Source organism: Pantherophis guttatus, chromosome 11 (assembly GCF_059756535.1).
Source record: "Pantherophis guttatus breed Tessera chromosome 11, ASM5975653v1, whole genome shotgun sequence".
Classification (NCBI taxonomy): Eukaryota; Metazoa; Chordata; class Lepidosauria; order Squamata; family Colubridae; genus Pantherophis; species Pantherophis guttatus.
In genome coordinates, this window is record NC_142073.1 from 24,676,412 (window position 1) to 24,699,251 (window position 22,840).

General features: G+C 43.7%; 2 protein-coding genes across 2 annotated transcripts in view; both read left to right on the plus strand.

Annotated features, from left to right (window-relative positions):
• Nucleotides 1–22,840, plus strand: part of CHST8 (carbohydrate sulfotransferase 8) — a 310,109-nt gene that overhangs the window by 39,491 nt on the left and 247,778 nt on the right. The gene's annotated exons all lie outside the window — the stretch shown is intronic.
• PDCD2L (programmed cell death 2 like) overlaps nt 18,131–22,840 on the plus strand; it is a 539,967-nt gene continuing 535,257 nt past the window's right edge. Inside the window, exon 1 of the mRNA XM_087877130.1 lies at nt 18,131–18,234. The gene's annotated coding sequence lies outside the window, so the exon portion shown is untranslated. The remainder of the gene's footprint in view (nt 18,235–22,840) is intronic.

Below are 22,840 nucleotides of genomic sequence, written 5' to 3' on the forward strand. Positions count from 1 at the left end.
TAGCTTATTCACCCACTGTCTTACAAATTTACCATACACAACAATTCTTGATATCTTTAATTCACTACCCACACTACTTAAAAATATATATATATATATATTCCATTATATCTAAATAAAAAAAAGAAAAGACAATAACTTTAAATTTATAGTCCATATAATATCTTCTTGAAGTCTTTCCACTGGATTGTTAAAACCAACATCCATAATAGGGTGACATAGCTTGCGGATGCAACAGTTTATTCAAGATCTCCAATCATATCTGCCCCCATCAGTAGTAAACATCTTCTTATATATATAAAAGTAAAAACAACCACCCGAGTGACATTATAATTGTATTCCATATAATAATAATTGTGGGTTTCATCAGGATTATTAATTTCCATCATCGTATTGGGTAACAACCCGATCTTCTGCATGTCCCAATGTGATTCTCTTGCCTTATAATTCAAGATAATTATAATATATTTATCAACACAAAAAGAAGTTTCAAAATAGATAATTCAAAACCATCAATTTGAGGCTCTTTCCATGTCCCAAAATTACGGCAATGCAGAGATCTGCCACTATCCTCAGGATGATATTGACCAATATGTCGCCTCCTCTATGTTTTCACATAATCATTCATATTTTAAAATCACTGGCTTCACTGTTGCTTGGGTTAGAAATTTCTATTTTTGTACAACCTATTTCTTTTTTTGTTTTCTTTTTGTGGGTTTGACCTCCATCCTAATTTTTTGTGTCTCGCATTTCTTTTTTATCCCTTGTATATCCTCTAATTGGTTTCCATGCTTGTCCTTGCCTTGATAAGTCATCACATTAAAATCAGATGGCACTTCTCTCAAATTTGTAGATAATCCAGCTGGGGTATCCGATAAATCCAAAGGCAATTTATCTGGTACAGTCTCTGTCTTTAGTTCCAGCTCCTTCTGCTTATCCTGTATTATATCTGAAGACGTTAAATTCATTTTCAACCTATTTTGATAAAATTCTTCCGCCCTTTCAACAGTATTTAACTGGTATCTTTCTCCTTGATATCTCAATATAATACCAACTGGGACGTCCCACCGGAATTGAATATTTCTCCTTTTTAACTCAGACACCAGAAAGCCAAATTTCTTCCTTTCCATTAATATCTTAGGTGGGAGTTCCTTGTAAATCCAAATCTTTCTTCCATACAATTGCAAATTAGAATTGAAGGAATTTTGCACAATTTTATTCCTAATTTCTTTATCTGAAAAATAGATTACCACATCTCTAGGCAATTGCCTTTGCTTGGCAGTCCAAGAGTTTATTCGATAAGCTCTGTCAATCCTACAAAACACTTCCTCAGGTTGAATCTTTAAAATCCCAGCTAGAAATTCAGAAGATATTTTCCTTAAGTCATCTCTGTTATTTTCCTGCAAACCTCTAAGTCTTATTGCATATTCTGTGAAATTATATTGTATCTTTAGAACCTCTTTTTGAATCCTCTGTTCCAGATATTCTACATTACCAGACTTTTGGTCAGCATCCATTTTAAATTTTTCTTCTGAACTATAATCCTGAATATTTAACAAATCATTTTCAATTTTTTGAAATCTATTGTCCAATTTATCTTGAATTTCATCCATTTTTGACTCTAGTAAATTAGTATTTGTATCCAACCGAATCATGAATTCTGGCAATTTTAAAATTTTTTGCTGCAAAAAGTCAAACTTGGATTTCACCAATTCCTTAGTTTCCTGCTTAAATTTTTCAAGTTGCTGATTCACAATCTCATCCCTTCTTTCAATCTCCTCTAAGAGAAATTCTATTATATTAAAATCAGGTTTCTGGGACTGAAGAGTTAAAACATATTGCTTTAAATTCTTGGTGGGGGAATCCCCCCCACCTATTTGTTTGTCTGACTTCACAAGCCTCAGTGCCATGTTTCCGCCTAAGCAGGCTTTGTTAGAAGAAGAAAAAAAAAAAAAACAAGACAAAAGACTTCCAGCCAGCAACACTCAAGCCTCCAGGGAAAAAAGAGAAAAACAAAAACAGGAGCGGAGTTTTGTCTACAAATGTAGCCAGTGGTATTTATTCCGCTACATTGTAATAATAAAAAACGGAAGAACTTTCCCTCTCAAACTCTTCTCCAGCCGCGGCAGACGCCATTTTAAAAAGAAACTTTTTTCCTCTTTCTCTTCCTCTATTCTCTTAAGTAATTTTTAAAAGATAAGTAAAATACTTGCGCTTCAGTATTACAGGTCCAGCTCACATTTTCTTTGAGTAATCTGTCAAATTCGCAAGCTTGCTTTTGACGCCTGGCTCTGCATTAGCAGAGGTCTCCCAAAGCCCGGAGCAACGGCTGGGGATATGGGGCATCTCATCCGCTCCATCCCAAAAGTAAAAGAAAAACTTTTGGGACTCTGCAGAGAGTTCTACCCACCCCTGCCGGCTCTATCTCCGTTTCCTCATGGGAACGGAGTTTTTTCGAGCCGCCGTTCCGTTGTGAAGGCGGCTCTAACAGGCAGTGGAAGCTGACGATCCCTAAGGAACGTCTGGCGGCGGCCAGCAGCAAACAGGAAGTCCCCGTCTTGAATTCTTCATATCTCTGGGGACAGTTGATTCCAGAGGGTGGGAGCCCCCACAGAGAAGGCCCTCCCCCTGGGGGCCACCAGTCTACATTGCTTGGCCGATGGCACCCTGAGGAGGCCCTCTCTGTGGGAGTGCACAGGTCGGTGGGAGACCATTGGTGGCAGCAGGCGGTCTTGAAGATATTCAGGTCCTATGCCATGGAGTGCTTTAAAGTTGATAACCAACACCTTGAAGCGCACCCGGAAAAACCACTGGGAGCCAGTGCAGCTCATGCAGGAGAGGTGTTATGTGGCAGCGCCATGCAGCTCCCGTAACTACCCGCGCGGCCGCATTCTGGACCAGCTGGAGTCTCCGGGTGCTCTTCAAGGGGAGCCCCATGTAGAGAGCATTGCCGTAGTACAGGCGAGAGGTGACGAGGGCATGAGTGACTGTGCACAAGGAATCCCGATCTAGGAAGGGCCGCAACTGGCGGATCAGGCGAACCTGACCAAAATTCCCCCTGGCTACAGCCGTCAGATGTTCCTCCAAGGACAGCTGTGTATCCAGGAGGACGCCCAAATTGCGAGCCCTCTCCGTGGGGGCCAACGACTCGCCCCCAATAGTCAGTGATGGTGTCAACTGACTATATCGGGATGCCGGAAACCACAGCCACTCGGTCTTGGATGGGTTGAGCCTGAGCCTGTTCCTCCCCATCCAGATCCGCACGGCCTCCAGGCACCGGGACATCACTTCAAGGGCATCATTGTCCTCCCTGTTAGGAAGTTTCTCCTTAATTCTAGATTGCTTCTCTCCTTGATTAGTTTCCATCCATTGTTTCTTGTCCTGCCCTCTGGTGCTTTGGAGAATAAGTTGTAGGGACTCAGCACTTCTGGTCAGCCATCTCTTTTCCCAGAACGTGCGAATATCTTCCGCTTGCCTTTGTTCATGTCTTTTTAAATCTCATAGCCAGGGTGTCCGATCTTGTGCGGGATGTGTGTGTGTGTTATGGCAGACCAGGCACACCTCACAGGATGCCTCCAATATCCTCCTCACGGACACACTGTGGGGGGCATTATGTGGGGTGTGTATGGTCTGTCATTAAAACACCCCTTTCCCAGAAAGGACCTGAGCTGTGAATTATTTTCTAAGGCTCTGTATTTCCATGATCTGAAGACCTTCCTGGATAAGTTCACAGGTTCCATGTTGGAGACTTGGGCTTTCTTGGGTGGGGCTGTGCACTTCTGTGAAATGAGACGGGAAAGAGTTGGCACTGATCGACCTTGCTTGGTGGGTAAGAGGGCGAGCTAATTTTGTGGCAGGCTCCACACATTCAGCTGGAGGTCCGGCCTGTGTCCTTTAGCTGGTGAGAATGAAGTGAGGGAGAAGAAAGAGAGGAAGAAGACAACAGTGTTGTTGTGTTTGTTAATGATATGCCATAGAGCAACCATTCATAGTTCTGCTAAAGTGATTTGTCATTTTTCTCTCTCTACTGTTGGGTCAGACTTGATGGGAAGTGGGATTCTAGTGGATCAGAGTTACTCACGCTGTATTCAGTTTTTAAAAGCATTGCAGGAGGCAAGGAGTCTAAGTTGTAGCTGTAGGACCAAAGGATGGTATTTTCTTTTCTGTACTTATCTTCCTACTGGAAATCCCCCAGCCTTGGGCTCTTTTTTGCTGATGGATAAAACCTACGGATAATGCATATTCTGTTTTACCGCCGCAGTTGGCTGACTTGCTAGGTGTTAAGAAACAGAGATTGGTATTCTTTCAGTCCACAGTAAAAGGCTCATCTTCCCATAAATACCTGCATTTTATTTCCCTCGTTTTGGGCTTAAAATAAGGCATCCAGAAGATAACAGGCGGTGTGAGTGTCTGGTTTTCGCATCTCTTCTCTGCTTTAACACGAACATGGCACAGGCACACACACACACAGAGACCACGAACCAAATTGACCTCTTTCTACCTGTCTAATTACAATTCACAAGACTTTGGATTTGATCCTTCCTAGATGCAGAGCACACAATGTAAATACAATTGCATAAATGGGCTTTTCATTCAAAGGTGGCTGTTATTAGTTTCCCTAATCCTCACACCTGAAAAAAGTACCAAATTTAATCCTGCCCCTTGTCACTTCAGATACTGAAGCTTTTGATCTGCTTTAGAACATTGGGGATTTATTCAAGAGCTTTGACATATGCCTCACATCCCCCAATTTAGTAAAAATCTCCAGCTAGCCCTCAATTCAGCCTCTTGGGAGATAGTTGGAAAGTGCCGAATGAATTCTGGTCCTACTCAGGAGAAAGAGCCAAGAGGAGATGGGTGGAGAGCAGGAAAGTCTGCCGGGGAGGGGTCTGGGTGGAGGACAGAGGGGTCACCTGGAAGGAGAGACTTAACTGCAGGGACAAGAGGAGCCAGAGATAGAGGACAAGAAAACACCGTCCCGTAGAGATCTCCCTTCTGGCAGAATTCCAGGTTGCAAGTCAGGGGATAGCAGAGAAACGGTGTTTCAGAGTTGTAGAAGGCATGGAGAATGGCCTTGAAGCACAGGAGGAAGATCCATTACCAAGGCAATAATCAGACAATGATGGCTTGAGCCCATTCCAAACAACATCTCCGATAGTAAAGGTAAAGGTTCCCTCGCACATGTGTGCTAGTTGTTTCTGGCTCTAGGAGCCATGTTCATCTCTGTTTCAAAGCCGAAGAGCCAACGCTGTCCAAAGACGTCTCCATGGTCATGTGGCCGGCATGATTAAACGTCAGAGGTGCACGGAGCACTATTACCTTCCCACCAAAGGTGGTCCCTATTTTTCTACTTGCATTTTTTACCTGCTTTTGAACTGCTAAGTTGGCAGAAGTAACACTAACAGACAAGTAATGGGAGCTCACTCAGTTACGCGGTGCTAGGGATTCAAACCGTTGAACTTCTGTCTTAGCCACTGAGCCACCCCATCCCCTAACATCTAACTAACCGCATCCCCTAACATCTCAAGATAAGCCCCTCCCTAATTCACATGAAGGTAAAGGCATGTTCTGACAGGATAGTCAGAGCTGAAGAAGCTTCTTGGATGAGAAACAAAATGTCCTTAAAGAAAAAACAAGAAAGTCCTGAAAAAGCACCTTTGGGACAACCATGAGCTGGATGGCTGAGAATCTCTACCGACTTCTATACGGCATTGGTTTCTAGGTCTAATTGTACCTTATGTCAACTTCAACAATGGCTGTGTGTGTCTGTTGTGATCTAGGCTTCCTGAGTCATTAAAACACACGAGTAGTCCCAAAAATCTCTTCTATTGCTACAGCTGTGAATTACGTTCATTCACAGCTGAATTCCAATTAGTTGCAAAAAGTCCTTCAGGAGAAGTCCTTCGTGTTAGAAAATGGGGTTGAGGGGTACCCCGGACCGTGAACCAGCTCATGAGCAAACACACTGGGACTGAAATAAATCTGACAGAGGCGTCTTGTGTAAAAATATAATTTACTTTAAAACATTTAAAAAGCACTATGTCTTTAAGAAAGCACATTAAAAACAAAGTCTTATCTTGGTTATGTGAAGCAAGGCTATCTCCCTAGATTCCTCTCCACAATACCGAAACAGTTCACAAGAGAATAAAGCTAACATGAAGATAAGCAGCTTCGGTGTCGATACATCATCGAGGTAGTAGAAGGGCGGCAGCACAAACTTCACAGCTAAAAGTCACCTGAAGTAAAAACAGTTCAAAGAAGCAAACGTAGCTTGAAGTTTGTGGGAGGCAGAATGTCCAGCAACAGCAGTCCCGATGATAGCTTGTGTGCTTCAAAACAGCAAAAGGCAAGCATCCGTAGGAGTTTCTCTGCAACAGCGTCTGGAGTCCTTATCTGTGCTTCTCCTCCCATCTGCGACGTTGCACTGAGCTCTGCTTGCAGCTTCCAGCAAGAGCTCTTGCATCTAGGCCTAAAACAGCGTTTAGGCCTGAGTAGCAAGCAAAAAGGTCCTTGCTTATATGGGGAGTTAACCTGCAATTAACTAGGGCGGGGAAAGCTTGCAGGTAATTGCAAACAGGAGATGGCTTAATTGAAACCATACTGTTTGTGACTGATCAAGTAGCCACAGCAATCCTGAAAACACTCGTGACATTTCGGGATAATCACCAACCTTTAGCTCCCTTGACACGCTGCCAAAGACCTACTTGGCAAAGCCACAGGGAGGTCCAGAATCAGAGGGAGCAGAATTAACAATGTTGCTTTCCTGCAAAGGGCCCATGTACCTTTGCTTCTCTTTTAAGCCTTATGGGAGGGGCCAATCATCTCTAGACCTTACTCCTGAGTCGTCCCTTTAGTTTTAACTGTTCTTGCCTTCTGGCAGCTCTTTGCATGCATGCATTAGGAACAGGCTCCCCCTGTTCCTCTGCCTCTCTGATGTCCGACTCTGGAGGCTCCAGAATCCGTGCATAGCTCCCAGATGGCCCTGGCCCCATCTCTACCTCCGACACAGAGCCCTCGTCCGAGCCTTCCCCAGACTCCAGGACTGGCCCATGTTCCTCCCCAGCCTCCTCACTGTCCGACTCCGCTGCCAGCTCCACAGGCTGCTGGTGGATCGCAACAGTGTCCTGGATGTATGTATAGAGTGGATTTATTTACAGTTCTTGCAAAAGACTGACCACATCTTTCTGGCAGTGGTGAAATCCTCCAGGGATCACCACTGGTTCGCTGCCTGCGTGCTGTGTGCCAAACGCACGCACTGTGCACGCACCTGTGCAGCACACCCCAAAAGCACGCTGCACACGCATGCACAGTGCACACAAAATGTGCGCTTTGCACAGAAAAAGAAAACTTCACTAGGTAAGTAGAACAGCTGTGCCGTACGATTTAGCTTCGCTAGAAAGCAGGATTTCTTGCTTTCTAGCGAATATAAACCGTGTGGCACAGCTGATTGTCAGAAATACCGGTTAGCTTTTTTTAACTACCGGTTCGCCCGATCCGGTAGCTTTTTTTTTTACTACTGGTTTGCCCAAACCGGTAGTTTTTATCACTACCGGTTTTCCCAAACTGGAGCAAACCGGTAGCATTTCACCCCTGCTTTCTGGTGCTCATGTGAGCAGTTCAGATGTAATGCTAGAAGCATTCTTGGGCACAATGGAAACAACTCCCATAATCTGAGACTTTGTCGAATTCAAGAGAAGCCCAGGCTTAGTAGAGGGTATAGGAGTTAGTGATCTCGCAGGTGGAGCAACAGATGAGACACCAACAACAGAGCTTTAGCTACAGCACACTAGTACCGCCGAACGAAGACACGGGGAGCCGTTCTAATAAGACTGGCCAATACAGGTAGTCCTCGATTTACAACAGTTTGTTTAGTGAGTATTCAAAGTTACCACGGCACTGAAAAAACTGACTTACGATCATTTTTCACAGTTATGACCTTTCCAGCATCCCCATGATCATGTGATCAAAATCCATATGCTTGGCAACTGATTCATATTTATGACGGTTGCAGTGTCCCAAGATCATGTGATCACCTTTTCCCACCTTCTGACAACCGAAGTCAATGGGGAAGCCCGATTCACTTAACAACTAGATTACTAACTTACCAACTGCAGTGATTCACTTAACAACTGAGGCAAGAAAGGCCGTAAAATAGGACAAAACTCACTTAACAAATGTCTCACTTAACAACAGAAATTTTGGGCTCAATTGTGGTTGTAAGTCGAGGACTAAGGCTATATAGCCAGTTCACCAAAAACCTGAAGCTTAAAATGTGGAGCTTTTAACCTTTCCCTTGGCTAAGGTGAAGTTCTCTCCCTTTTAAGTGCTCTTCAGGCCATGAACAAGTTTCCGAGGAAATATCAGTTGTGTTCACGTAACATCCTTAACTTGGTTACTGAGTTGACATATTTTCTGAGTTCATAGAATCAATCATAAATGAACTCAGTGCTGGATTCATTTAGCACACTAAGAGCAAACAAAATAAATCATAGTTAAAGTTAAGAAAACTTAGCATGTTCCATGAATGCAACTGTTGATTGTTTAATTGATCTGATTAAGCATGTCAAATAAACAGATATCCTTCCCAGATTCCACTGCAATAATTCGTTGGGTTTAGATGTGTTAATAAATTATGCTTTCTTGGTAGATCATAAGATTTAAGTACTGCGAGTGATAGGTAGTCCATTCATACTTTAGAAAATTTAGCTTAATTTCTGTGAAAATTAGTTTCCACATAGACAAAAGTGAACCAACCGATACCAATCATTGCTGAAATGATAAAAATTGTCTTTGCCACCCAAAAGATAAATAACCTTTAACTTCTTATGTAGAGTGCGTGGAAGGTAGAGGCAGAAGAAATTTGAATATGATTTATAGTATAAGTATATACTATCATGCCGGACACACAGCAGTCATTGGAAGTGTGCGGGAATGGCTTCACTGTTTTGCCTCAATCAATCTATCTGAGGTTTGTTTTTTGGGGGGGGATATTCTATGGTGCTTTGCCTTGTTAGCCAGGAGTCCCCTGAGCTTTTCACAGGCTTCATTCTCTGCTTCGCATACACCTTTGAGGAATTTCATGTCTACTATGATGGAAGGTAAAATATGGAAAAGGGGTGATGTGGGAAATTGGCTAGAAAGGGAACGTTTTATTTCATGCAAGTGTAACTCGGCAACAGGTGTGGGGAGGGGCTCTTCCTGGGAAGACATGGCATCTAGAACCCAGTTCCTGCAGTGAGTGGGGTCTGATGTAGCCACCAGTGGAATAAGAGGGTGCCAAAGTTTGTAAGCTGTCCTGCAACTGGTGGGTGTGGAATTGGCCTGAATTTGGGCCTTCGGGGGGGTTGCTGTTCATTATGGATGGAGCTGCACAAGCCTTTTCCTCCAATGATTAGATTAGATTCATAGAGTTGGAAGGGACTTTGTAGGTCATCTAGTCCAACCCTCCACTCAAGTAGGAGAGCCTACACCATTTCTGGCAGAGGGCAGTCCAGTCTCTTCTTGAAAGCTTCCAGGGATGAAGCTCCCACAACTTCCAAAGGCAACTTCTGTTCCATGGGTTGATTGTTCTCACTGTCAGGAAATTTCTCCTTATTTCCAGGTTGAATCGCTCCTTGATCAGTTTCCATCCATTATTCCTTGTCTGACCTTCGGGTGCTTTGGAAAATAGCTTGACCCCCTTCCTCCTCTCTGTGGCAGCCCCTCAAATATTGGAACACTGCTATCCTGTCTCCCCTGGTCCTTCTCTTCCCTAGAATCATGGGCTACCTGTATTTGTTTCTAAAATTCAGAACACGAGCAAGGAATTGTGATTGTCCCTGCAGCTCTATGCTGTAAAATAGGGATTCTAAGCAAAGCGTGGCATAAGCGTGAAATCTGCAGTTGTCCCAAAGGTGCTTTTTTCAGGAGGCCACTGGGCTTTCTGGTTTTGCTTGGAAGACGTTTCGCTTCACATCCAAGAAGCTTCTTCAGCTCTGAGTTTCATAAGGATCCTCATTTTCAGGTGTAAGGGTGAAGGACAGAGAGCAAAAGAGTCCCCAGCTGTAAGACACTTGGAAGATATTTTGGGGTATTTTTTTCCCCCAGATCACAGGTAGTCCTCGACTTACAACAGTTTGCTTAGTGACCTTTCAAAGTTACAACAGCACAGAAAGAATGACTTAGGATTGTTTTTCATACTTACGACTATTGCAGCATCCCCATCAGTAGTGGGTTTCAAATTTTTTTACTACTGGTTCTGTGGGTGTGTCTTGGGCGTGGCAGGGGAAGGTTACTGCAAAATCCCCATTTCTTCCCGATCAGCTGGGACTCGGAAGGCAGAGAATAGATGGGGGTGAGGCCAGTCAGAATTTTTACTACCGATTCTCTGAACTATTCAAAATTTCTGCTACCGGTTCTCCAGAACTGGTCAGAACCTGCTGAAACCCAGCTCTCATCCCCATGGTCACATGATTCCAACCTCGACAACTTTAAGATGTGTGGCTGGCTTGTGAATTCTGGGAGTTGAAGTCCACGTGGGATAAGAGTCGCTGAGCTTGACAATCGCTGCTCTAATGGGATGAACATCGAACATGAACATTGATGAGAGGCCACTTACTTTCTCAAGATCAGTGAAGGGCAAGAAAAACAAAAACATCTGAATATTTGGTTCATCTTCCATGGATATGACGACCCTGGAAATGAATGACAGACTTTCCCCTCAGTTCCAAAGACCTGAAACGATTTGTGCAGCTTTGCAGGCAGATGAAAACCTTTTCTTGTGATGCTGGTGGTTGTATTTGAAGCACAACAGAGAGGATATTGAGGGCTGGGAGTAGTTTTACAATGTGCACATTTTTACAATCAAGGTATTGATTTTTATTAGTTTTTCATTTTAGGACTATATTATGACAGTTTAATCTGCAATTGGGAGAACACTATCATAATCTATAATGTAGTCATTCTTTTATTAATTCACATCAATGGCATTATCAGAAGATTTTTCCTCCAGAAGATACACTGAGTCTATGCAGCTTCTGTTTCTTTCAGTGGGGATTGCAAAAGCAGCTATTGATTATTCACATTTATCTGTTTGCTGTGATTTACTATTACTCCATAAGGTATTGCCGGCAGTATATACAGTGTCATCAAGAACAAATAGCAACAATAAAACTGCAAAAGTAAGAGACATTAAAACTACCCGACAGTGTAACCAACTATAATCCCATTCATAATTAAAAAGTTTAGAGGAAAAGAAATGTTTCAATCTGGCACAAGAATGAAGCAAAGGTCAGTATCAATTGCATCTCCTTGGATTTGGCATTCCCAAAGTGAATTTCCACCATACATCAGCTCCTTAGTTTGGTTATTCCACACTACAATTCTACTACCACTATTCATAGATAGTAGTGAGAGACCTATGAGAAGAAAACAAATATTTGCATCCCAGGCCATTTATAACCAACATCTTGAATTGAGCAGAATAACAAACAGAGAACAAATATAATCCCTTTAGAGTTATTATGCTGTACAGCAAACCAGACTCCCATTCACGGAATTCTGCTCACATGAAAATATTGGAACTGGAATGTATTTGCTTCAAAACCAGTCTGAACTATCATGTTCCAAATTTCTGCCATGAAAAAAAAAACAGATTGCTGGTTGGGGGAGCATTTGTAAGCATTCTGTGATGGTAGCCACAGAAAGTGATTGCAGCCAACTGGACTGGGTAGGGTTCTGCACTTGTCCTCTAGGGCTATTTCAATGATGACCACTTTGGATGAATGCAGATCTGATGAAGAGCTGCAAGAGGAATCGGGGGAGGGAAGCCACCGTTTTCACTGTTTGGAATTTGCAGTCCTGGCAAGTTCTCATGAGCTCGTCTTACGGGCAACATAACTCCTAACATAACATAACTCCTAAGAATGACATTGTTTCAGAGTTATGGAGGGAATTGGACAGTGCATCTATGACTTGCTCCAGAGTCAGGAATTTCTAGGTTTAAAAAAAATGTTACGGCTTAATTAACAGCTTTGTTTTACAATGGTTTTGCACAACATGGTGAACCATGTCTGGTTTAGTATATTTTTTGAACTCAGCCAGTGAATCTTTTAAGAATTTTCCATCTTTCCATATATCGGGATGAACAAGGAATTGTGAAAAATCTTCAGAACTCAAAATATCTCTGTGGAAAGCTACCTAAGGAAGAAAGAGAGATGCTGCACCGCTTTCATAATTCCCCAATAAAATGATGCTTTTGTTTCATTCTTTTGATTTTATTTGCAAATTTCCATCCTATTTTTTCATCGTTCAGTCTTACTCATTGGTATTCTAATGATAATTCTGTTTATTTCATTGCTCTCAATTTTCTGGCTGGACTTTGCAGCCCAGGAGCAGATGTTCAGGGCTTTGTTATCACTATTCCATAGTGAGATCGAATTTCCAACAAATTGAGGTTTGTCAAGAATCCATTCCAATTCTGTAAATCTTTGGGGCAGTCCTTTCTAATAGCGATAGCACTTAGATTTATATACCGCTTCATAGTATTTTACAGCCCTGTCTAAGCAGTTTACAGAATCGGCATATTGCCCCCTACAATCTGGGTCCTCATTTTACCCACCTCAGAAGGATGGAAGGCTAAACCAACCTTGAGCCAGTGAGGATCAAAATGCTGGCAGTTGGCAGAATTAGCCTGCAATACTGCATTCTAACCACTGCACTACCAAGGCTCTTTGGTAATGGGCTTGTCACCTGGAAAGAAACTTCTCTAAGAAGTGATCTCTTTCATGTAATGGCCTCATTTGAGAAGGTGAATGAGGTGATCCACAGTCCTCTGTGGCATTTACAAGCCACGATGGCGTAGTGGTTAGAATGCAGTACTGCAGGCTACTTCTGCTGACTGCTGGCTGCTAGCAATTTGGAAGTTCGAATCACGCTCAAGGTTGACTCAGCCTTCCATCCTTCCGAGGTCGGTAAAATGAGGACCCAGATTGTTGGGGCAATAGGCTGACTCTGTAAACCGCTTAGAAAGGGCTGTAAAAGCACTGTGAAGTGGGATATAAGTCTAAGGGCTATTGCTATTGCAAGACACACTGGTCCTCTTCTCAAGAAGCTGATATTAACAGCTCACATGAATGGTACCAGCTCAGATAGTTGGCCGCAGGGGACCCTAGTGCTTGATCACAAAAGAGATTATCTTGGGAATAAATATAGACTTGTCTATATGAGTCTGTTGATGGACTTCATGGTGTTTTGCATTTCCTCTACCAAGATCCTCATGTAGGACTTTTAGAACATCTAAGCTGGCCTGTCAAAAGGCCCTGAGGAGGCCTTGAGGGCAAAGTGAGTGGATGGGCTCTCTGCCCCGATAACGAAATTCCTCACTTGCTGCCATAGCTGTGACTAGCATCAGATTCCAGATGCTACCAACTCTCAGACTTTATTCTGGTAGACACCGCTATCCTACCCCAATTACTGAATGCCAGAAACTATATTACACATGCAGACATGATAGCTGTATTCCAGTATTTGAGGGGCTGCCACAAAGAAGAGGGGGTCAAATTATTCTCCAAAGCACCGGCGGGCAGGACAAGAAACACTGGATGGAAACTAATCAAAGAGAGAAGCAACCTGAGATTAAGGAGAAATTTCCTAATAGGGAGGACAATTAACTAGTGGAACAGCTTGCCACCAGAGGTTGTGTGTGCTTCATCACTGAAGGTTTTTAAGAAGAGATTGGATAGTCACTTGTCTGAAATGCTAGGATCTCCTGCTTGAGCAGGGGGCTGGACTAGAAAACCCCCAAGGTCCCTTCCAGTTTTCTTTTCTTTTCTTTTCTTTTCTTTTCTTTTCTTTTCTTTTCTTTTCTTTTCTCTTCTCTTCTCTTCTCTTCTCTTCTCTTCTCTTCTCTTCTCTTCTCTTCTCTTCTCTTCTCTTCTCTTCTCTTCTCTTCTCTTCTCCTCTCCTCTCCTCTCCTCTCCTCTCCTCTCCTCTCCTCTCCTCTCCTCTCCTCTCCTCTCCTCTCCTCTCCTCTCCTCTCCTCTCCTCTCCTCTCCTCTCCTCTACGCTCTCCCCTACCCTACCCTATCCTAGCTGGTGGTGTGGAATGTAGAGTTGCAGTAGAATGGAGACAGGTTTCGATCAGGGAAGGGGGAAAGGTCATTTTGTTTTGAATGAGGGCTTTGTGGGTTAGAAAAGGAAGCCACTTCGAGGCAAGCAAGTAATTGGGAGGTGGCTGTGAAACAGGCAGTTAGATGACTGGACAAGTGAGAATGAGGGGCAGAAAAGAAAAAAAAGGCTGCAGAGAACAAACGCACCATCTCTGTGAGTCTGGCTAAGGAAGAGCTTGGATCAGTGTGGTTCTGCCCAGCATGGCCAGTTGGTCATCGGCATCCCCAAAGAACCACAGGGACCTGAAAGCAGCAAGTGGGAGCAGGCGAGTTGTGCATGTTGCTTTCACGATAGACTAAGCTGTGCTGTGGTGCAGCTCGGCATGCATCTGAATCTGGCCTGAGGCTCATTGTTATTGTTAAGCTACAGCCGCCTTAGCCAAAGTCTCTCTCTACCACTTAAGTTTTCCTTTTTTTACTGTATGGCCTGGCATGACCCCGAGAGCCAGATAGGGAGCAAGTCAAGTCCCTTTCTGGCTTCCAGAGAAAATCCAGCTAATATAAGATAGCATAAAGTTGAGTTGCTTTCACAATAATAGTCCTGCTGTGGTTTTGTTTTCACCTTTTTTTACCCCCATGGAGGACACACACAGATGTCAGTCAGTCAACGAAAGACTCTCTCCCCCACCCTTCATTTAGGTGCTACCATCCAGATGCAGCTACTACCTACCACTTTTCAAAGTAGGACTTGCCAACTGGCCAGGATTGGAAAAGTGTCTCCTGAGATGCTGTCCAAAGAGAAATCAAGCCAGTTGTAGTTCACCATGTCATCTGCAATATAATTGCAAGACCAAACTTGACCCTGACTCTGCTTAAGAGTGCAATGCCATGCTATCCTAAAATTAAATCCTCCTTCAAAGTTCACAGTGAAGCAGTGGATTTTCAGGGAGGCTCTTTGCACTGCTCTGCAACTGATCTTTAGCACGGCTACATTTTTGAAAGAAGAATTTGTGAGCCCATAGATGGAATGCGGGTGCCATTTCTCCAGAGCGGAGGTCACTCTCTCCATCTCCTTCAGCTGGTGGGATTTCTTTAGCGTGGACTTTTTCCTAATGAAGAGATCCTCCTGCCCTGTAGGTCAGCATCATTAGTTCTCTACCAGACAGCTTTTCTGTAGAGTTTAGTTTAAAAACTTTTACTCATTCGAAAAGCTGCTGAATGCAGAATTTTTAACGGTGAAAATACAGCCATTTTTGGCATTTCTAGCAGCAGAACAAGATCTTAGCGGAGCAAAGAGAGATGGGACTGAAATGTCAGATGGACAGGGAACATTTTCTTCTCCACCTGAACCGCAAGCATTAATTGACTTAATTAGTAGATTAATTATCTGTAGCTTAAGTGGGAGCTGTGCAGAGCATGGGCTTTTGCAGGAGAACTTCGCAATAAATTTTGTTTCTTCATAGGTCAATTAGCAAAGATCAAATCAAAGAGTTAAGACAATCTTTATGCATTTACAGATTTATTTTTATTTTGGGTTTCTGGTGTTTCATTTTTCACATATAGCCTGGTGTTCAATTGGCTAGAACAGAGGTCTTCAAACTTGGCAGGTTTAAGACGCGTGGACTTCAATTCCCAGAATTCTCCAGCCAGCAAAGCTGGAGAATTCTGGGAGCTGAAGTTCATACATCTTCAACTGTGCTCATTTTTTCCTCATATGATCTTAGACCATTTCCCAACTGTCTTTCTACTCTTATAAACTACAGAAAGGTGTTTGGGGGCCCGTTTTTAATTTATTAATTTATTATAAATGGATTAGAAAAACAAGTTTGTTTGCTAGTATTTTTGCATATTAGTTCCTGCACTGGGTAGTGCTCTCTTTATTCCACATTTATAGCGGTGACAGTTTCCAGAATATTTTCTTGGCAAGTGAAATAGCCATTCTGAGAATTTCTTCAAATTCCCCTTCCTGTCCCATTGTTGGAAAACTGGACCTATAAAGGAGTGAGGGCTTGTGTTGTCAGCCTAATTAATTAAAGTGGGAAGGTGGTGGGGTCTATTTCGAACATTTATTTGCATTTATTTCAATAATTTACATGGCTGCCCAATTCAACCCATGTGACTCAGGGTGGCATGAAACAAAAAATGGGAAAAGTGACACAGTCCCCCTCCCAGAGAATCCAGCTAGCTTGGTCAAGTGGCTGATTTTGTTTCCTGGCTCCTCCATCCCCTGAGAAACTCACAATCTGCCCAGGGGCCTAAGGCTTTGTGCAGGGGTCAGGCTGGCAGCTCAAAGCCCCAAGCCCTTTACTTTCCTCCTTCCCCGTTTGAGAGCTTCTCTGCTCCATTGTGGTGGCGCAGTGGTTAGAATGCAGTACTGCAGGCTACTTCTGCTGACTGCCGGCTGCCTGCAATTAGGCAGCTCGAATCTAACCAGGCTCAAGATTGACTCGGACATCTTTCCAAGGTCGGTAAAATGAGGACCCAGATTGTTGGGGGCAAGAAGTTCAGATCAGAGAGGGCTGTAAAGCACTGTGAAGCAGTATATAAGTCTTAAGTGCTATTGCTATTGTTGTCCTGATTTTGGAGAAGTCGGCTCATTTGGCAGGAGCCCAACCTAGGCTTGTAGCTCCAGCAGCAAAGTCCTTCAAAATAGGTCAGCGTAAACACTCGAAGGAAGGGCACGGTTATTTTAAAAAGATTTCTACACTTCTAAGCTGTTGGCTGCCTGTCCTGCAACATTCATGGCCTGTAAGCAGTTCTGGCTAAGGTTTTGCAACAGAGCTGGCCTTAGTTAGAAAATCAACATGTTGTCAACAACGAATTGTACCTGTTACCTGGTGGCCTTAATGAAGGAGGGTGCTGGGGTTCACGTGCACCAAAATAGCTTCAGCCAGATAAAGACTGCACATCTGGCTCCAGCTGCCCATGCTGTCTTCCATGCATGCCTCTTCCTTTCCCCTGTCCTTCCCCTGCTCCTAATCTGCCAGTCTTCCCCGTGGCTGGAAGTCTGCAGAGTCCATGCGTGTCCCACATTTGCATATGGTGGTGTGACTTTGCATCCCACGGCTAAGCCCACTATATGCAGAGTCACAAACTCCTTGAACACCCGAGGAGAAAGTAAATGTTTGGCTCCCTTTCTTCTTTGTCCTCCACCATTAATTAAAGCTTCTTTTTCCTCCTGGGTGACAATTAAACATCTGCAGGATGCAGAGATTTTTTAGCACTGGGCAGGGAGAAAGAACTCCCTGCGCCTTGGCATAATTGCTTGGTTTTTAATGAGGGAGGGAGGCTGTATGCGCACACAACGCCTCCTGCGCCTGCCGAATGCCCGACTCTCGCAGCCGTAACTTGCCGGATTATTTGCATATCACTTCATCAAGTTAAAAAGGGTGTGAAAATGCCACACTCTTTTCCTCTCCCTGTGCTAGGTTTTAATGAAGGATAAAGTTTCTCACTAATGACAGTCAGGAAATTAGTTTCAGATCCCTGAGGACTTGTGAAAGAGGTGCCAAGGATATCAAAAGGACAAAGAAAGGAAAGAGAGAACAAAACGGGAAGCATCAGAAATTGGCTTTTGTCGTTGGAGGTCCCAATTAGCTTGGTCTTTAATATATGCAGTCAGACATTTTTTTTAATCAGGTAGCTCAGCCGACTTCTCCGAACTGATTACTGACGTGGCCCTGACCAGTAATTTATCGTAACAAGGGCTAGAATCAGTCTCCAGCTTTGCTAATTAAAAGACTACTGTATCAAGTATTCTCCTCTCCTTGTGGTTTTGCTTCTATTCTGATGGTAAGATACATTACGCTTGGACAGTGCAGACGCAGGGCCGGTTAAATGGCGGCTTCTCTAGTTTTCAGAAAACAAGACACCCTCGAGAGTTCATTTCAATGCGCTTGTTGGCTTAAAGCAGAACCCTTTTTGTCACAGCCATTTTTCTCCAGTCTGGGACCTGCCGTGTGCCAGTTGGGCTTTGAATCTCCAGCACCAAGAAAGTCTGGTTTAATTCTTAATAATGGGGCCCACCTGAAAGAGCCTTGGTGGCGTAGCAGACTAAAGCGCTGTTAACTAGCACCAGCTGCCTGCAATTACCGCGAGTTCAAATCTCACCAGGCTCAAGGTTGACTCAGCCTTCCATCCTTTCGAGGTAGGTAAAATGAGGACCCGGATTGTGGGGGCAATAAGCTGACTTTGTATAAAAAAGAACACCGCTTGGGGGGCCCGAAAGCCCTACTAAGCAGGTATATACAAAAGTATGAAGGCTATTGCTTAACGCATTGTAAGCCTCCCTGAGTCTCCGGAGAAGGGCGGCATATAAATCGAACCAATAAATACAATAAATAAATAAATAAATCCCAACTGCTCCTTGAAAGAAGCTTTGGTGTTAACTGAAGTAGAAAACTCTGCACAGCAACAACCTCTGGAAGCACAGAGGTTCTCCCAATCCTTAAAGGAGGCCCCTTTGGATAGCCTGTCTTACTCAGGTGCAGACTAAATCTTTGCTCAGCACTGAATGGAGCCCAGAAGGCAAAGGGTAAATCAACACACTCTGGGGCTGTGCTGTGAGTAGCTAACCCAAGAGCCAAGCTTTGAATAAGGAATTAGGACTTAGTGGTTACCTCTGTAATTGTCAGAGCTGCCCCATTCAGATCCCTTTGGAAAGAGAGACCCTCGGCTCCATTTGAGTGAAGTTTCCTGTGCAAAAAGTTACAAACTTTTCCACTTCATCCTGGCCCTCTCCCCTTGATCAGTCTGTCTTCAGCCAATGGAGAGCTGCATAAGTCTTTTGAGAATCGCTTAGATGTTTGGGGCCATCCACCTTCCATTCTCAGGGTGTGCAACCTTGAAGACTGGCACAGGCTGGTTCCAGCTTCTCTGGTCTTCGTCAAGATGTCATTCTCCCTCCCTGTTTCCCATCATTACTCCATACAAGTTTATTGCCCCTTTTGTTCCCCTCACCCCTTAGCTTTTGATGGCAGGATCCCAGCAAGGCGCCAAGATGAAGATGGCAGAACTGACACCTATTTTTTTCCTAAATTGACTGCCTCTTTGGCGTTATATTTCCGTTGGTCAAGTTATATATTATCCTAAGCTTAACAATGTCTGGTGAAAAATGCTTGCAGGTCTGGATGTTCAACACTTTGCTGCCCAATGTCGTTCTGACCCAAACGAAGATCTCCGACCTGCTGTTTATATTGGGAGGTAAGCTGGCATTTGAGCTTTCCTCCCAGGCCTTCTTTTCCAGAGCAGCTTAGCTCTTTCAGAGGTGCTGCTGATGACAGGATCTCAGAAAAAGAAGACTCCAGCAAACATTCCTCAATTTCATTTCATTTCTCTAACTCCTGGTTAGATATTCTTCGTTGGATCTCTGAAATCTACCAAGCGGAGAACGTTATCTATTTGTTTTATATAGCCCTAAGCAAGGCCTTGTTTGAACTTTTTCCAACCGGTTCCCCAGGGGGTGTTCATTTCAACTCTCAGAATTCCCCAGTCAACAGAAATATTGTTGAGAATTTGGGGAGTTGAAGTTCTCACAAAAGGAGGCTCCCTGGTTAGCTGGAGCCAATTTTCCCCCATTCTTGAGATTTCTGGACACATCCCACAATTCTCAGGTAGCCCAGCCCTCTGGAAGGTACCAAGCTGGATAAAATAGGATCTGTGTACACTTCCTTCTGGGCACTTTTCTAAGACAAAGCTTGCCATGTCTAAAATGGGGGCCTTTCTGGAACCAGCCACAGGAAGCCTCATTAGGCCCAGGATAAGTTTGCCCAGAGCATGGGCAGTGAACAGTTTCCAGAGAGCCCCAATTCCAACTTCTCTTGTTCTTTGAGAGGCACAGGGGTCAGCAGGCAATTCTGTGGTCACTTCTTGTCTCTCCTGGGCTCCAGGACTTTGCTTCTTCCAAGAGAAGCCCATGGAACAGCTGGCCAGAGCTTCCATGGGAGCAGAAAGGTGCTGTAATGAAGGAAGCTTGAAAGTGGCTTCTCTTGGGACTGTTCCCTTCAGAAGAGAGGATGCTCGTATCATGCTCTTTGCCATAGAGGGGTTCTGTCAATGTCGTCTCAAATAAAATAAATTGCATTTCCAAACAGATAGTCTTTGAAGAAATCTTTCATTTTATTAAGCACAGCAATCTGTCCCCAATCATGGCATAGCCAACTCTGACTTCCTGACCCCAAACCTTCCCTTTCCATTCCCCAATTCTCTGCGTCTCATTGGCCTTCTTCCAAATCACTCTCCCCATATCTACTACTTAAGCTCCCAGGAATGTCCCCCCTCCCATCTCATCTCCTAGGAGATATTATCTTCAAGGAAAATAAGTAGGTGAAATGTCAAGCGTCCTCTTGCCAGCTGCCCCCTCTTCTCCTTCTTATGTCAGCACTAGAGTAAATGCAGGTTGAAGTGCTGACAGGTTCCTGGCTCCCCATCCCAGAGCATTTGCCTAGCGATTTCTGCCAGATTTCAAAGGCTATCCCAGCAAGTTGCTTGCAGCAGTGAGTGGGAAAGCTGAGATGTGCTGCCAGAAAACCATAATAATAATCAGAATCAGAATAGAGCTGTGGAAGGGACCTTGGAGGTCTTCTAGTCCAACCTCCTGCTGAGGGAGGAGACCCTATAACATTTGGGATAAGTGGCTGTCCAGTCTTTTCTTAAAAGCCTCCACCCACAACTTCTGGAGTCAAGCAGTTCCACTGGTTAATTGTCCTCAGTGTTAGGAAATTTCTCCTTAATTTTAGGTTGCTTCTGTCCTTGATTAATTTCCATCCGTTGTTTCTTGTCCTGCCCTCTGATGCTTTGGAAAATAAGTTCAACCCCTTTTCTTTGTGGCAGCCCCTCAAATACTGGAAGACTGCTATCATGTCTCCCCTAGTCCTTCTTTTCTCTAGACTAGCCATATCCAGTTCCAATTGTTCTTCATATGTTTTAGTCTCCAGGCCTTTAATCATCTTAGTTGCTCTTTTCTGCACTTTTTCCCCCCAAAGTCTCAACATCTTTTTTGTAATGTGGTCACCAAAACAGGATGCAGTATTCCAGATGTGGCCAATCAGTCAATTGATTGAATTCAACCAATCAGTTCAATCAGTCAACCACAACATCTGAATGCAAGCCTGGTTAATTGTTCTCACTGTTAGAAAATTTATCTTTAATTCCAGGTTGCTTCTCTCCTTGATTAGTTTCCATCCATTCTTTCTTCTCTTGCCTTCTGGGGCTTTGGAAAATAGGTTGACCTCCTCTTCTTTGTGACAGCCTCTCAAATACTAGAATACTGCTATCATGTCATCCCGGTTCTTCTTTTCTCTAGACTTTCTTTCCATAGACCTTGTTCTTTTATCAGAACTTTTCAAGTGGTTTTATATTCTGTAGGCTGGTTATGATCAGCCCAATGGTGAGGTGCTGCTCTCTCCCCAGTTTCCTGCTGGAAAGAAATTGAATGCGCAAATCGTCCTTCATCATAATTACAGTAGCGAGGCCAAGTAATTCATAAAAGAAGGAGGGATATATTGAGAGCCAATATTGTTTCAGTCTTAATCAATATTAATAATTGTTTGGTTTTTAAAAGTGCAGCGTGCAGTCGGAAAAGATATACTGAGATGAAGTCCTTAACCTGCCAAATTTTGTTATTACCCTTAAAGGAATCATAATTCTATGGCCAGGCGTTTCTTTACAAAGGGGACGTCATTAGTTGTAGAAATGTATCTTTTATTTATTTCCAAAACGTCAGGCCCTGCTTTTAATTATACATGAGCTAAAAAGGTCATTGACTCTTTCATTAAAGTCAGAGCTGCAGAATTGAGGAGCTTCATGCAAATCATATTTATACAGCGCCAGGCTGCTGCCAAGGTCTGTCACACCTTCAGCTGCTAAGAAAGGAACGGTTACCGACACATTAGCAAAGGTTAATTCTAGAATATTGAAGGGAGGGAGACCTCCTGCATTCCTGACAACAGACACGGTATATAAATCTTTCAAAGGAGTTTTTGCAGGTTGCAGTGATGGGAAATATCTTCAGGGGAAAAAGTCTTTCCAGGAAAATGCACAAGGGTACGGTGACGGCAAGAGCTCAGATGCAGCAGGTTGTTTGAGTTTCATCAACTGATTGTGCTTCAGACGAATAACACCAGGAGTGTGGAAGGAAGACGCTAAAGCCAATTAAGGAGAAAGTTGGCACTGGCACTACTGGGCTGGGCAGAGATGGCATGGGGGGGAGTGTAGGGTCAAGATGGCACCTATTGACACGTGATGGAAGCTCCACACCTCAGAATAGAGTGGAATGGAGCTGGAAGGGACCTTGGAGGTTTTCTAGTCCAGCCCTCAGCTCAAGCAGGAGAACCTATACCATTTCAGACAAGTGGCTGTCTAGTCTCTTCTTAAAAACCTCCAGTAATGCAGCTGTTCTTCATATGTTTTAGCCTCCAGGCCTTTGATCATCTTAGTTGCTCTTCTCTGAACTTTTTCCAAAGTCTGGACATCTTTTTTGTGGTATGGTGACCAAAATTGGTTGCAGTATTCCAGGTGTGGCCTTACTAGGGTTTTGTAAAGTGCTGCATACTTCATGTGATCTTGATTCTATGCGTCTGTTTATAAAACCCAGGATTGTATTAGCGTTTTTGGCTGCACATTGTTGGCTCATATTCAAGTGATCATCCACTAGGACTCCCAGGTCCCTCTCACAGTTTCTGTTTTTAGCTTTTCCAAGAGCATATTAGATGTGGTATAGTTTAAAAGGAGGCAGGGATTGGGACTGAAGGATA